Genomic DNA, 12742 nt, shown 5'->3' with positions numbered 1-12742 from the left:
AAACTCCCTCAATTGGAATTACAAGGTAATAGTCTTGATGGTGGCACAACAGCAACCATCAAAAGTTTTAAAACATTAAAAATTCATAAGAAATCAGTCATATGTGCAACCACGTTGATTGCAATGTCCAAATGCTTTAGCTGGCAGTAATTCTGAAGTCCGTCTCTGATCATCATGCAGAATAAACATGCCAATGCCTGCTTAGGCTTTGTGCTGTGGGGATTAGAAACACATGCTTTTAAAGATATTTTTAATTTTAGAAGGTTTAGATAATTGTGGTCCAGGCAGACAGACCCTCATGTATTTGTCATTTGTTTCCTGCTTTTCCTCCTCTCCCCCCTTTTCCTCTTTCTCTTCTTCTTCCTCATCCTCCCCTTCTTCTTAAGATAAAATAAGATCAACTTTATTAATTCCCAGATGGGGAAATTTGGTGTTACAGGCAGCATGAATAAAAAGAGCAAATAGTGAAGGCAATGGAAAATAAAAAATACTAAATACAAAATAAGAAGTTGACTATATATATGTGTACATTTTATACAAAAGACCATAAAAAATATATTGCAAACGGAAAGTACTTGACAAATATTGAAAAATTGTACAGGGATTTAAACAAAAATCACACATAGTTATGGATAAATTAAGTACAGTATTTGCTCCATTGCACTGTAGATAAATGGAAATAAAAAAAATATGCATAGGTTTAGTATTTAAGGAAAAAGGAATGTGATATTGCACAGGTTATAGCACGTATGAGACAGAAGGGTGTTTTACAGCAGTGCAAAGAAAAAACAGTATGTGTGTTTTTTCTGCTCAAAACTTCTCCACAGGTTCGTTTATCTTACCTTTATGGCCTTTATGCACAGTTTGTCCTAAGGGGTTTCCATAGCCCAGTAGGTTTACTTTCAGGTATTTTACAAATGTGTTTTAGTAGCTGTCTAGTAAATGCTTAATGCAGCTTTAAGCAAGATCAGGCAAGCATGTTCATAATCGCTTGCTTTTTAAAGTTTTTTTTGTGAATATTGGGGTGTCTTATCACTGGAAGCATTCACCCATAAATGAAAGTGCCTACCTGTCACACCCTCTGCTCCTGCCCCCCCTCCTTCATCAGGAGACTCTTCCCCTCTCACTCTCTGTCTGTCTGTTGTGCTCTGACGACAGGAGTGGGATCAGGTGTCCAGGTGTCGGCTAGTCAGCTGCCTATTATCGCCTGTCGTCTCTGCATCAAATACCAGGCTTCAACTCCACCATGTTGCAGACTCTGCTACAGACCTCCCTTGTCCAACTCATTCGTCTGACCCTCTCCTGTAAAACCTGGAACCTTCTTTAGGTCAGACATCTCCTCCTGGCACTTTGGACTGCCCCTGCTCAGTCTTTCAGTTCTTCTGCCCTCCCTGGCTCAATCCAGCGGCTCATGGCTCAGCCTCTGCTCCCCCCTGGCCAAGTTACTCTGCTGGCCATAAAATAATATTGCCTGTTAATAAATTGCTTGTTGTGTCTACTCCCTGTCTCCACTCCTGTGTTCTGCATTCGGTTTCACACAACAAGTCCGGTCTAACAATACCATCTTTATGTATGATGCAACTCTTACATTACACACATTTTTCTGGGTACCTCATCATGATCACAACATGACATTGGTGGCAAGACCCAGGTGAACTCTCTAACCTATGTAGGCACTGTGCTGTGTGAAATAGAGACAGTTGAGGTATAATGATTTTGGTCCATACAGTTCTGCAGATAGACCGTACTGTATTTTTTGTTTTTTCTTCCTCCTGTTGCATTTTTCATCATCATCCTCTTCCTCCTTCTTCTCCTTCCTCCTCAAAATGCCTGGTCCTGCTTAGGCAGTAATCTGAAGCGAGAAGTGTAAAAGAAAAAACCCCAAAAAAGGCAAAACCAAAAAATAAGGTCCAAAAGACAATTACATAACATTAGTTTTATTGACCCCACAAAGGGAATTTAATCTCCCACAGTTTAATAGGTATGTATTATTGTATTAGCACTTGCACTGTGTACCAATTGGTGGATCTTACCTGATAATGCACAATTATTTCTCTGGGCTGCGTGCATGATGCAGTGTTCCAAAACATTCGCTTGGGCCTTGGGCTTACGCTGTGTAGGCCTACACAATGACAAAATCACAAGGGCTAAAACAACACTCTCTCATGAAGCTGTTTCTTTAAGGTACAGTGAAGGAATCAACTTTTGAGAGAACTGGAGAAATTTAAAATGCTGGCTGTGGCTCAGGAGGTAGAGCAGGTCATCCAACGATCAGAAGGTCAGTGGTTCAATCCCCAGCCTCAATCCCTGGCTCCTCCAGTGTGTATGGCGACGTGCCCTTGGCTGAGAAACTGAACTCCTGATGCTGTGTGTGTGAATAGCTGAATGTGGTATGTGTTGTAAAGCACAATCCTCAAAGAAATACTCAAACCATCCATCTGGCATGGAGTATAAAGCCACTTGCTCCATTTTCTCATTAGATGTTCTGGGTAACGGATGTACAACACAGCTTACAAAAAGTTGACACCTCCCATTTGAATCCGAATCAAAAGGGGAATTCAGTTCATTGCAGAGGCAAAGGTGAACCAAGGACCAAGGTGCTGGCTGGTGAGTCTGTGTAAGCAGTGTGTTACGATTCACAATGAGAGTGGTCAGGACCCAGATGCAGAGACGTTTAACACAGTTTATTAAAGACAAGCAAAACTCAAAATCATCTTTCGGGCAAAAGGAAAGCCACAAAGGGCAAAGTATCAGCTGAAAGCTCAAGCGGTAACAAAGTGACAAATTAAGGGAGGAACTAAAAATCACCATCACCACCAGGAGGAGCGAGGCAAGAGACAGGTGATCACTAGTGTGAGTAGCGAGAGGCAGTGACAGAGAGGATAGTCCAGCAACGAGACCAGAGCGGGGGCTATTAGCCGATTGGAGACAGGTGTGTCTCAGCGCTCTCAGCAGGGTGATCAGCACCGCCCCTCTCCTGCTCCAGCCTGAAACAAAAAGAAGTGTACTGTCAGTGTGTAGCAAGGAAACCAAGAATTCACAAACATAACATAGTGTGTGCATACCATATGTATGTAATGTGGTGCACATTTACAGATAATTCTGTGGTTTCAATTTAGTTTTTGTGCAACAAAACCATTATGTTGACATAACTGAAAGCAGAAATGATATTCAGTTCCATGGATCAAGTAGGGTGGAGACCAAGATTCTTTGGTTTTAGAGCTGAACTAATGAACTTCCAGCCCAGCCTGGCCCTTTACGGGACCTCCCTCTGAGTCATACAACAGACCTCAAGAACATCAAAGAAGAGTCAGTGATAAATGGCCAGCTCACTATGGGATGGAACTACACTAAACTGATAAATTGTCAATACCCCCACATCTCCAGATGTGGCCACGGAGCTCACACCACAGAGGGACCTCAGGAAACAAAGAACAAAGAAACAGGCTCAGCCACATGAAATGAAACATGTATTAACCTAAAGTTGTGATTTAACATGTTGATTTTTTTTGTCCAAAAAAACACTAAGGAGTGGACTAACAAGAATGGGTTATACCAAGGGAATCCAGGCTTTGCCTGACATTAGGACCTCCAGATCATAGAAGTGGATTAACACTGCCTGTCACTCACTCAATTACTTGCTATATGTATGTATGTATGTATGTGCATACACATACATACATACATACATATATATAGCAAGTAATTAGATAGATACACCCCCCTGCCTTTCTATATATATATATATACACACACACACACACACACACACACACACACACACACACACACATATGGATTAACATTGGATTAACACTGCCTGTCACTCACTCAAGTATGTATGATATCGTGTTAATTCATATAAGGTATCTTTGGTATCATTCAGCAGAGTGGCACACTTAAAAACATGTAAACATTAAAGAAAGAAATGAGAAAGAAATTGGAGCAGGTAAAAGTTCAAGACAGAAAAGTTAAAGGAAAAGTAGAGAGGGGCCAATGGCCAATGACATCACACCATCGCCACCCTTTTACATAAGTGTACAAAACAAGAAGAAAGCCAATGATCACGCTCTCGGCCCTCAGCTCCGCTCTTCTCTGATGCCTTCGTCTTGGACTGCTGGCCAGTGGGACCTGCTGAGCGCCCAGCCCGGACCTCAGCTGCATCCTGAACCTCACAGAATGTGCTGAAGTTTTAAAAGCAAGTATTTTCAGAAAGAAGCCAGCTCAACTCCTTTGTTGTAACGCAACAAAAACTCGATGTTTGTCAGCTGCTTGCAGCGAGACAGAGAGAGACATGGAAACCAACCCACTCTAGCTGTAGCGCCACATGGGAGTGAACACACCTGAGAAGGCCGGAGGAGAACTCCAGTGAGACCTATGGGAGAATCAAAGCTCCCTTTCCAAAGCATCTTTCCTTTGACCCACAAGATGAATTTTACCTTTACTATGATGGGGGAAATCTTAGGATGCTTTAGATCAAGGATTGCCCACCAACTCAGTTATATTGATTTCAGACACTTTTCCCACACTTCTCAGCTGCTGAATGGTGCTTATCACAGGTGAACATTGGTCTCCTGTGTTTCCTAACACATCTTACCATCATTCCCTGTTTTATCTGGTATACTCTGGCCCTCATTCAGTCAATTATTGTCCTTGCTGTATTTGTTGCATTTATTCTTTAATTGTTAGTGTCGTAATAAATGTTTGTCTTTAAAGTTGGTGTCTTCTTCTGTGACTTACTTCCAGGCACTTCATAAACATAGCACAAAAAGTAAGGAAATTTGTGTTTGGTAGATTATTTCTTTGTTGTAACAATGCTTCTTGGCAATAAATCTTATACTGTTGGAAAGCCTGTTAATTTCCCTTTTAAATAGTGCCACATTTGTAAGGAACATTCATTTGTGGGATGAGCAGCAGAGCCGAGTATGTGGGTTATGTGGGTATCTGAGTCCTACAGGAGCCGCCTCTCTGGGCTCTCAAGGCTCAGCATCACAGATTCTGGGGAGGATTGGAAGTGGGGCACACTCTTCTGCCTGAGCAGGAGTGTGGAGTAATGATAGAGCCCTTCCACCTCAACAAATGCCTTCTTGCTGTCTAGAAGAGTGATTTCCTATTTGTCCTCCTTTGACCATGTCACCAGCTTTTTGCTTTGGAAAGGTAGAGTGTCTACCTGCCTGTGACAGTCAACATTACAGAGAAGTTCTCCTGTGATGGCTGGGAATCCAGATTTAGCTGGATTCCCAACCATGACTAAACCTCCACACTGCAGCCAAATTGCTATGAACCCTGGTACAACCTGGGACGTTGATGGAACATGGAAGACCAACAGTGCTCTTTTCACATGCAAGCCCAATGTAAAAGGACCACATAGTATATAAGTGTAGATAGACTACACACTTCATAAAGCTGAAGGAATGGGGGGTTAATAAACGCTCCATTTGCAGGTCATGCCACTGACCTATTTTGAGGGGAAACAACATGAAACTGTTGATTAAAGAAACAAATTACAAACTGTTTTTTGGGGTGGACCAGGGTCCTTGGCTTTCCATGAGAGGGCGCCAGTGTTGTGTTTTCTTATACATTTGGCAAACTTGTCTCAGTTAACAGAATCTCATGAGACTTAGCTGGTGTTTTGTTTTTAGTTTTGCACTGCATCAAACCAACTCCTTATCGATGCAGTCTACCTTTCCTAAATAACTGAGGCATTAAGTTTCAGTTTAAAAACTGTTTAATTATGGACAAATTATGAGACAATGTGCCCCTGGACACAGACATGTATAGGTCCCCTGACCACCACAGAACTGCTCCCAAAATATGCATGCTATACACAATATCATTGGAAAGCATCAAATGAAAATTGTTATTTATCTGCTCTACTGTCTAGCATATAGGCCATTCAAATTGATTTACTGTTTATAATGTAGACTTACTTTTGCCTAAGTGTGTACATTCTGTTTTCTTTGGGAAATATTCTGAAAAATGTAGTAACAATAAAAATAATAATCATACACAGAATAGTAGATACTCAATATTACAGGATCAAGAGGATCAGAAAATGTGATTGGGACATCCATATTTGTGATTTCCCCACAAGAAATGCTAACAGTGGTCTCTAATATGACATTTTGCTGCTTTACTAGATAAGATGTTTAAGATGTTTTGGACTGTTGGACTGACAAAACTTGTTATTGAATTGTTATTTGTAATTCAATTCACAGTTTATATCTCACTAATTTAATTTTTCAGTAATAATCATTACTGAAAACGGGGATTCCTGTTATGTTGCCCTTGCTTTTAAAAGACAGAAATAACTGTGTCTTTGGGTGTTTCTCTTGCAGCTTTGTTCGTGTAGCTGTGGCGAGGTGATCTGACACCAGAGACATCACATCCCACTCGCTCTTCTCCCGGTGTCGTAGTAATTTCAACTGGGAGGTCTTTACTTCGCCAACCAATGAACACACGACTCTGTGTTGGAAACAGAAACCGATTGGCTCAAAGCAGTAGATTGTGTCATATTGATGGCCGATTGGTCAGAGAGGTTGCCTAAACGCTCGAGACCCGCCCATTTTCTCTCTTCACTGGGGACGACGTTTTCCATCCAGACCAGAGGAGAAAAAAACGGCAGAAAGAGAGCAACCACCGGACGTAGGTTTGGCAGGAAAAAAAGGGGAAACCTCAGCTGCTTACCCGGGATAAAAATACATTTTTCAGGAGGACATAAGAGCGGTCTACACCGGTGCCCCCGAAACGGTACGTTCTCCTCCGCCTTTGTTGTCATAGTGGCTGATAGTTTGACTGAGTCCACTGCTTTGAGATACACTGGTGTCAGATGACACGAAAACCTTCTTGTTCGTCTCTTCTTTCCCCATGTGCGTCGCCTTTTTGGGTGTTTAAGGCCAAATAATTGACCTATAGTGCCCCGTGAAGGGATAGTTGCTTTGTTGCTGTGTCCATGATGTGTCCTGGTATGCCAGATACGTTGTTGTTACAGTATACAGAGAAAAAGCACTTTTGGCTGATGAAGCCTCTCCGGAGTTCACACAGTGGGGCTTTACCCTTTGTTCATTGACTTTTTGAAAAGTTTACATCTCCTGTAGATTTCTAAGTAGGCCACCTGCAATGCAAGGAAAATGCCAGAGTAGCCTGTAGCAGGGATTTCCAAAGTGTGTCACTCCAGTGTTACCTCAGAGGACATGATTGGATTCTCCAGAAATGATGAATAGAATGTATTCGACACATATGAATAACCTGATTTTGCAGAAGCCTAATATCTGTGACCATAATGCCATTCACACAGTGCATTTAGCCATAACTGCAGGAGGGAAGTAAATGAAAAGGCCAGAAGTTGAGCTGTTTGAACAGCAGTGTTTGAGATGTGACCAGAGGATTGATTCACACTTTGTGAAGAGCAGCTTACAAGAACACTGAGCAAACCATCTGTTATTCATGTGAACATGCTGAGATGAAGTCTTCTTGGTCGTGGTGATCAGCTTCATGTGCATTGTATGATGGAGGTCAGGCTGGGTTTGCCCCAGTGTGTGCCTCTCATGTAGAGCCAAGTCAGAGGTAATTAGTTAGTTGTTGTTTTAGTGGAGATCTTTCAGAGATAAAGACAAGATGTAACAACACTCATCGCTGTTTGGAAGGTATTCACAAAATCTTCAGATCTTGGAGTCATGTGAACAGCTGGACAAGACAACAAGACAACCCCCCAGCCTAGCCAAATTGTTGACTTTTCAAGCTGCCTTTGGCCTGTTTTGTATTCTTTAAAGTTAGCTAATGACGATGTCCACCAAAAGCAAAGACCACTGGCAGGATATTGATGCCATTGCTGAATCTTTGTTAGAAAAACAAACCACACCTCACCCAGATTCAACAGGTGGGGAAAGATAGAAGTGCTGTTCAGGGTGAACTAGCCAAATTGACTGCAAACATCTGATGATTCTAATGTTATTACCCTGAAAACTACTGTTGAGAATAACTAAGAAAGTACATTGGATATCCAGGATAAAGCTCTTCAGCAGTGGAGCTAAAGTTTGCGGACACAGAGGTATAGAAAGTGTAACATTCATATCGCTGGCCTTGAAGAGGGACTCAAAGGATGCAATGCTATTCAGTTTCTCGCTTGTTCCATATCCAAATGGTTCCGTATGCTCGGTATTATGAGAGCACATCAGATCTACATCACAGTGTGTGTAAACATGAAGCTAACCGCATCCTGATTTTCAGTTTACTTCACCCAACCTGCGAGGCTGCCGCAAGCTACATCCTGCCAGGAAATATCCCCTCTCCATTCAATGGTTGGAGAATTCGCTTCTCTCCTGACTACAGCAAAAGCCAAAAGTCTGGACTTTTTAAAAACGTAATCCTGCCACACTGAAAATTAGGGACGGTTCTCATTACAAGATGTTCACCGATCCCAAAGAAGCAGAGGATTTATTGGCCTCTGTGGCGGCCCCACATCCAGAGACCTCTATGGTGAACAATGACAGCGTTCCCTGGCCTTCACTACGAGTGTGGTACACCAGTTTCTTTACCGTCACTGGTGTCAAGTTCTGCAATGTCATGGATTGTGCAATACCGTTACTACTGTGATGTTTTACCATCTTAAAAATAACGTGCTCTACTCTGGCTGTAACAACATTCAGCTAGGGGGCTATGCACGAACCCAACTGGAGTTACACTCAGCAACTGCTATTTTCCTAGCCATAACACGCACATCAGTCCCACAAAGATGTGGAAGGTAACATGTTCATCTACACCCACCATCTGAGGAAGTGAAGACCCAGTGGATTAACTTGATGGAAACGTCTCCACAGGCTATATGTGTGCGTTAATCATTTCACCTTGGACTGCTTTGAGGGCCAATGCAAAGCAGGATTTGCTTCAAAGCTAAAGCTTAAGGATGGATTGATACACCAAACTTAGTGCCTCTACGTTATGACATTTTCCTGTTGCTTTAGTGTTCATTCTTCGGGTTAGCCTGCTGAATTTGGCGTTAGGACATCCCGTGGCTAATATGGCTAGTGTCATCTATTGTAGACACACATGCTGAAGCAATGTTGGAGTATTTAATATTGAGGGGCATTCAAGGGAAAAAGCATGATGTTAAGTCTCATTTGAAGCTAATTAAATAATCAGAGTAGTAGCATGTGAGAAACTGTTTTTTCCTGTTGCTTTCTGTGTAGTCTGGCATCACCGGACATAATGTTACCTCCACACTTCATACTGCAGCACAAGCTCAGCTGTTTTTTTATTTACAAGAAAGCCCCCTCTGCTTTGTTCCACGTCGCCTTGTGTTCCTGCTGCTGCTGTATGTAAATGTACTTGATAGACATGTCCCATGGTACACTGACTGCTATGCTTACATCATTTTCTTTGGGTTTTCTGCAAATGCTGTTCATCATTCTAATTGCCTATTAACACTGTTGTATTATTACAGGCTGCCCTGTATCCATTTGTCATTACCCACCAACCTTACTTTTTTTGACCCATTTGGATGCTCTGTTTTCTTCATTTTCCCCCTGCTTTATATTTTGTATCTAATGTGTAGAGAGGGTCTCTACTTTGTGTTAGCCTTTTCCTGTTAAGGTCCCAGACAGTAGTCAGGAAGCACAGGGGAGATATTTGTTTTCCTCCTGGGCCTAAGTCGATTCTTGCTTTGGACCTAACCCCCTCACTTTTCCAACAGTTGGCAAACAACACATGGGACTTTCCTTGGTCTTGAGAAGCTGCAACATTTATTAATGGACGAACTGTGATCTACACTGGACATTCACTGCTAAACTGATGACTTACGGCTAATTTCTGTCCGCTCAAATTCACCGTAACTCTTCTGGTGCTCTCTCTCTCTCTCTCTCTCTCTCTCTCTCTTGCTTAACCACTCACTGGCCACGCTCATACTCTAAGCACTGGCTTATTCCTTAGAGGAGTTACGCTACTCTTATATCATTTGTGTACTGTATTGAATCGTGCAGAGGGTTGTGATAGCATTTTTTCAATGAATACTTTCAAACATTTACTTTAGATAATTGGTGACATTTCTGTTTTAGGGTGGAACTGTGAAATGAATGTCTCACAAATGAACAACCATTCTTGATCTAATGTAGTGAAAAAACAGACAGCCTTAATGCACCTGAATGCATCTGATGAGATCCCACCGGAATTCTCTGTAACTGAATTCCTATATGCAGACCCCTCAGCTCAGGTACTAACCGCTCAAACTTACTCTTCTGTTCTCAGTTTCTCTGTCCTTGCATCAGGGCTGTCCATGAAGTCCTGGGCTATTTGTACTCTTCCTAGAGGCACTAACTCAGTCGATATGCCAACATATCGATTCTATCCTTAAACCACAACATGAGGTGTCTTTGTATTCTGACAATGTATTAGTATTCCTAAAAACCCTCCTCAGTCTACGCCACATCTTCTCTGTGAGGAGTTTGGGAGTAAAAGGAATGACTGAATGGCATTCCCATAGTACAACAGCTTACATATTTAGGAAGAAGTCTTTCCCCCCTTTAAACCAGATTGTTAAACACAATCATTTACTTGCTCTTGATAAGGTTCAGAGGGTTATGGACCGATGAGTTGGTCACCCCATTTCTATCGAAGCCCGCATTTCTATTATATGCCCAGGATCGATTTTGTTAGCTCTATGGTCTCTCTTCCTACTCCATCTGATTATTGGAGCAAGCCTCAGTCTGCAGCTTCCAAATTTTTTATGAAAGGAAAGCCGCGCCTGAAAACGCCCACTAATTAGTGCTTAGGCCCCTGATCGAGGGCAGCCCTGGTCTCTCCAACATGGTTTTTTTTTTTTCGTCGACATTTCTAAAAAGCAATGTCAGTTGTGTCTTTTCCCCATTATTTACTGTACAGAACATACCTCACCCCTGTCGGGCTTCATTGCATGAAAATGATCAATGATTCTTTCTGTAACCTGTGTTCTGTTAAGGTTCAGGGCATGTTTGCTTGTATGTGTTGGGGCTGTCCTCCTGTTAGACAATTTTGGAACAATGCTACATCCAAATTATCTGATTTGAAACATCAGACGGTGCTCAGAACTGTATATGCTTTGATTTGAAATGACTTATTTATTCTTAATCTTTCCAAACTCAAAACAGACAGACAGTAGTAAAGAGAATGATTGCAAGCTGCTGGAAGCCACCTCATTGTCTTACCATTAGATTTGACCTCCTTTTTAGATGTGATGGTGCCAATGAGAACACATTAAATGCCTGGTATCGTCTATCATTCTGTAAAGTCAATATATTCACTTTAGCTGGCTCAATCCAGTGCACTAAGATGCTTAGTTTTTCTGTTTTTGTGTTTGTGTGTGTGTGTGTGTGCGCGTGCGCTAAATAGGTTTACACTTTATTTCCTTACTTTATCGCTTCTCGTAATGAAATTTGGTTCATTTGTTTTTTTCATTTTTTCATCGATTTATGTGTGATTACTCCGTGGCATGCTCTTATGTCTTGGACCTGCTGTATGTACTGTCTGCTTGCACCGTTATTCTGTAGTCTTACATTCATGAAGTCACAACATTATCTTTACTTAGCATGGTTGGTTGAATTCCAATAATTATTTATAATAAAAGTATCTTCAAATCTTTTTAGGATTTTAAACCTGTTTCTGAAATTGCAAATCTGTTTATTTATGATAATGAATCATTGAAGTCATTTCTCAAGCCAAACTATCAAATATTTCCTAGTTCCAGTGTGTTTTTGCTGCTTTCACACTTATTGAACATTTTTGAGTTTTGAACTGTTGTTTGGACAAAACAAGCCTCACCTTGGACTTGAGGCAGTTGTTACATTATTTACACTATTTTCTGTTTCCAGCAGCCAGAGAAAGGCTGGTCAGATGCTCTTGGTGGTCTTTAGCCTGATGAGAATAGATAAGACTGTTACCTTCTTGTTGTTGTCAACTAAACTATAGCTAGTTTCAGTTTAAGGCCAGCAGACTCACAACCTTTGCTGCAGAGTTAATGTACAGAAATAGAGAAAATCTTCAGCCAGAGTTAACCTGCTTCCTGGGTGATCTGATGTTTGCAGTTGGAGCCCATGCAGCTGCTGAAGTTTTTATCATCGCAATCCCCTCTGTTTTTGAAGTGGTTAAATTTGCCTCTGACCACTTTCCAAGACTCACTGAATCAGCTCGCAGTCACTTCAGGGAATGAAAAATAAACCGAAATGTAACTGGAGGCAGGTGGCATAGGAACAGACTGAAAGGTTCTGTAAATGTGAATATTTGATGGGAAGCTGTTGAAGATGGTAGAGATGGTAGGGTTGTGAGGGGCTCATAGTGTGACTCAGTGTCTTGAGGTTTCACACAGCAGACAGCACCATCAGTTTGTCGGTGCGATGGCAGTGCCAGTCTGCACTCTGCCCTCTCTCCATTTCTACCTCGATCATCACCTCTATCAGATGCTCCTGTCAGTTTAACTCCATTCAGTCTGCCTTCTTGGCTCTGAAAGTTGAAAACAGTATCCATCCATCTCATAAACACACACACATACAGGAACATGTGGATGATGCACAGGCATGCTGCAAACTGAAGACTGACTTCTGTGTGTGGTTGTCATGGAAAGTGTTTCCGAAGGCAAAAGAAAGAACAAGAGCCACATTTTTCAAGGTTCATTTATCTGCCATTCTACAACACAGGCTTGCAGAATGAAATGCAAGTTGTGTCCCTTTATGCTAAGCAAGAAAAGCTTTTTTTAATGGTGGACTGGAAAGAGGTG

At 41.7% G+C, this 12742-nt stretch overlaps 1 protein-coding gene across 2 annotated transcripts in view; it reads left to right on the top strand.

The window, feature by feature from the left end:
- The first annotated feature begins 6618 nt into the window (after positions 1-6618).
- The window catches only part of ccdc102a (coiled-coil domain containing 102A), a 67557-nt gene continuing 61433 nt past the window's right edge, over positions 6619-12742 (top strand). For both annotated transcript variants that reach the window (XM_041935505.1, XM_041935512.1), the window contains exon 1: positions 6619-6750. The gene's annotated coding sequence lies outside the window, so the exon portion shown is untranslated. The remainder of the gene's footprint in view (positions 6751-12742) is intronic.

Source organism: Chelmon rostratus, chromosome 1, assembly GCF_017976325.1.
Source record: "Chelmon rostratus isolate fCheRos1 chromosome 1, fCheRos1.pri, whole genome shotgun sequence".
In the NCBI taxonomy this organism is placed as follows: Eukaryota; Metazoa; Chordata; class Actinopteri; order Chaetodontiformes; family Chaetodontidae; genus Chelmon; species Chelmon rostratus.
This window is presented reverse-complemented; position numbering and strand designations above follow the sequence as displayed.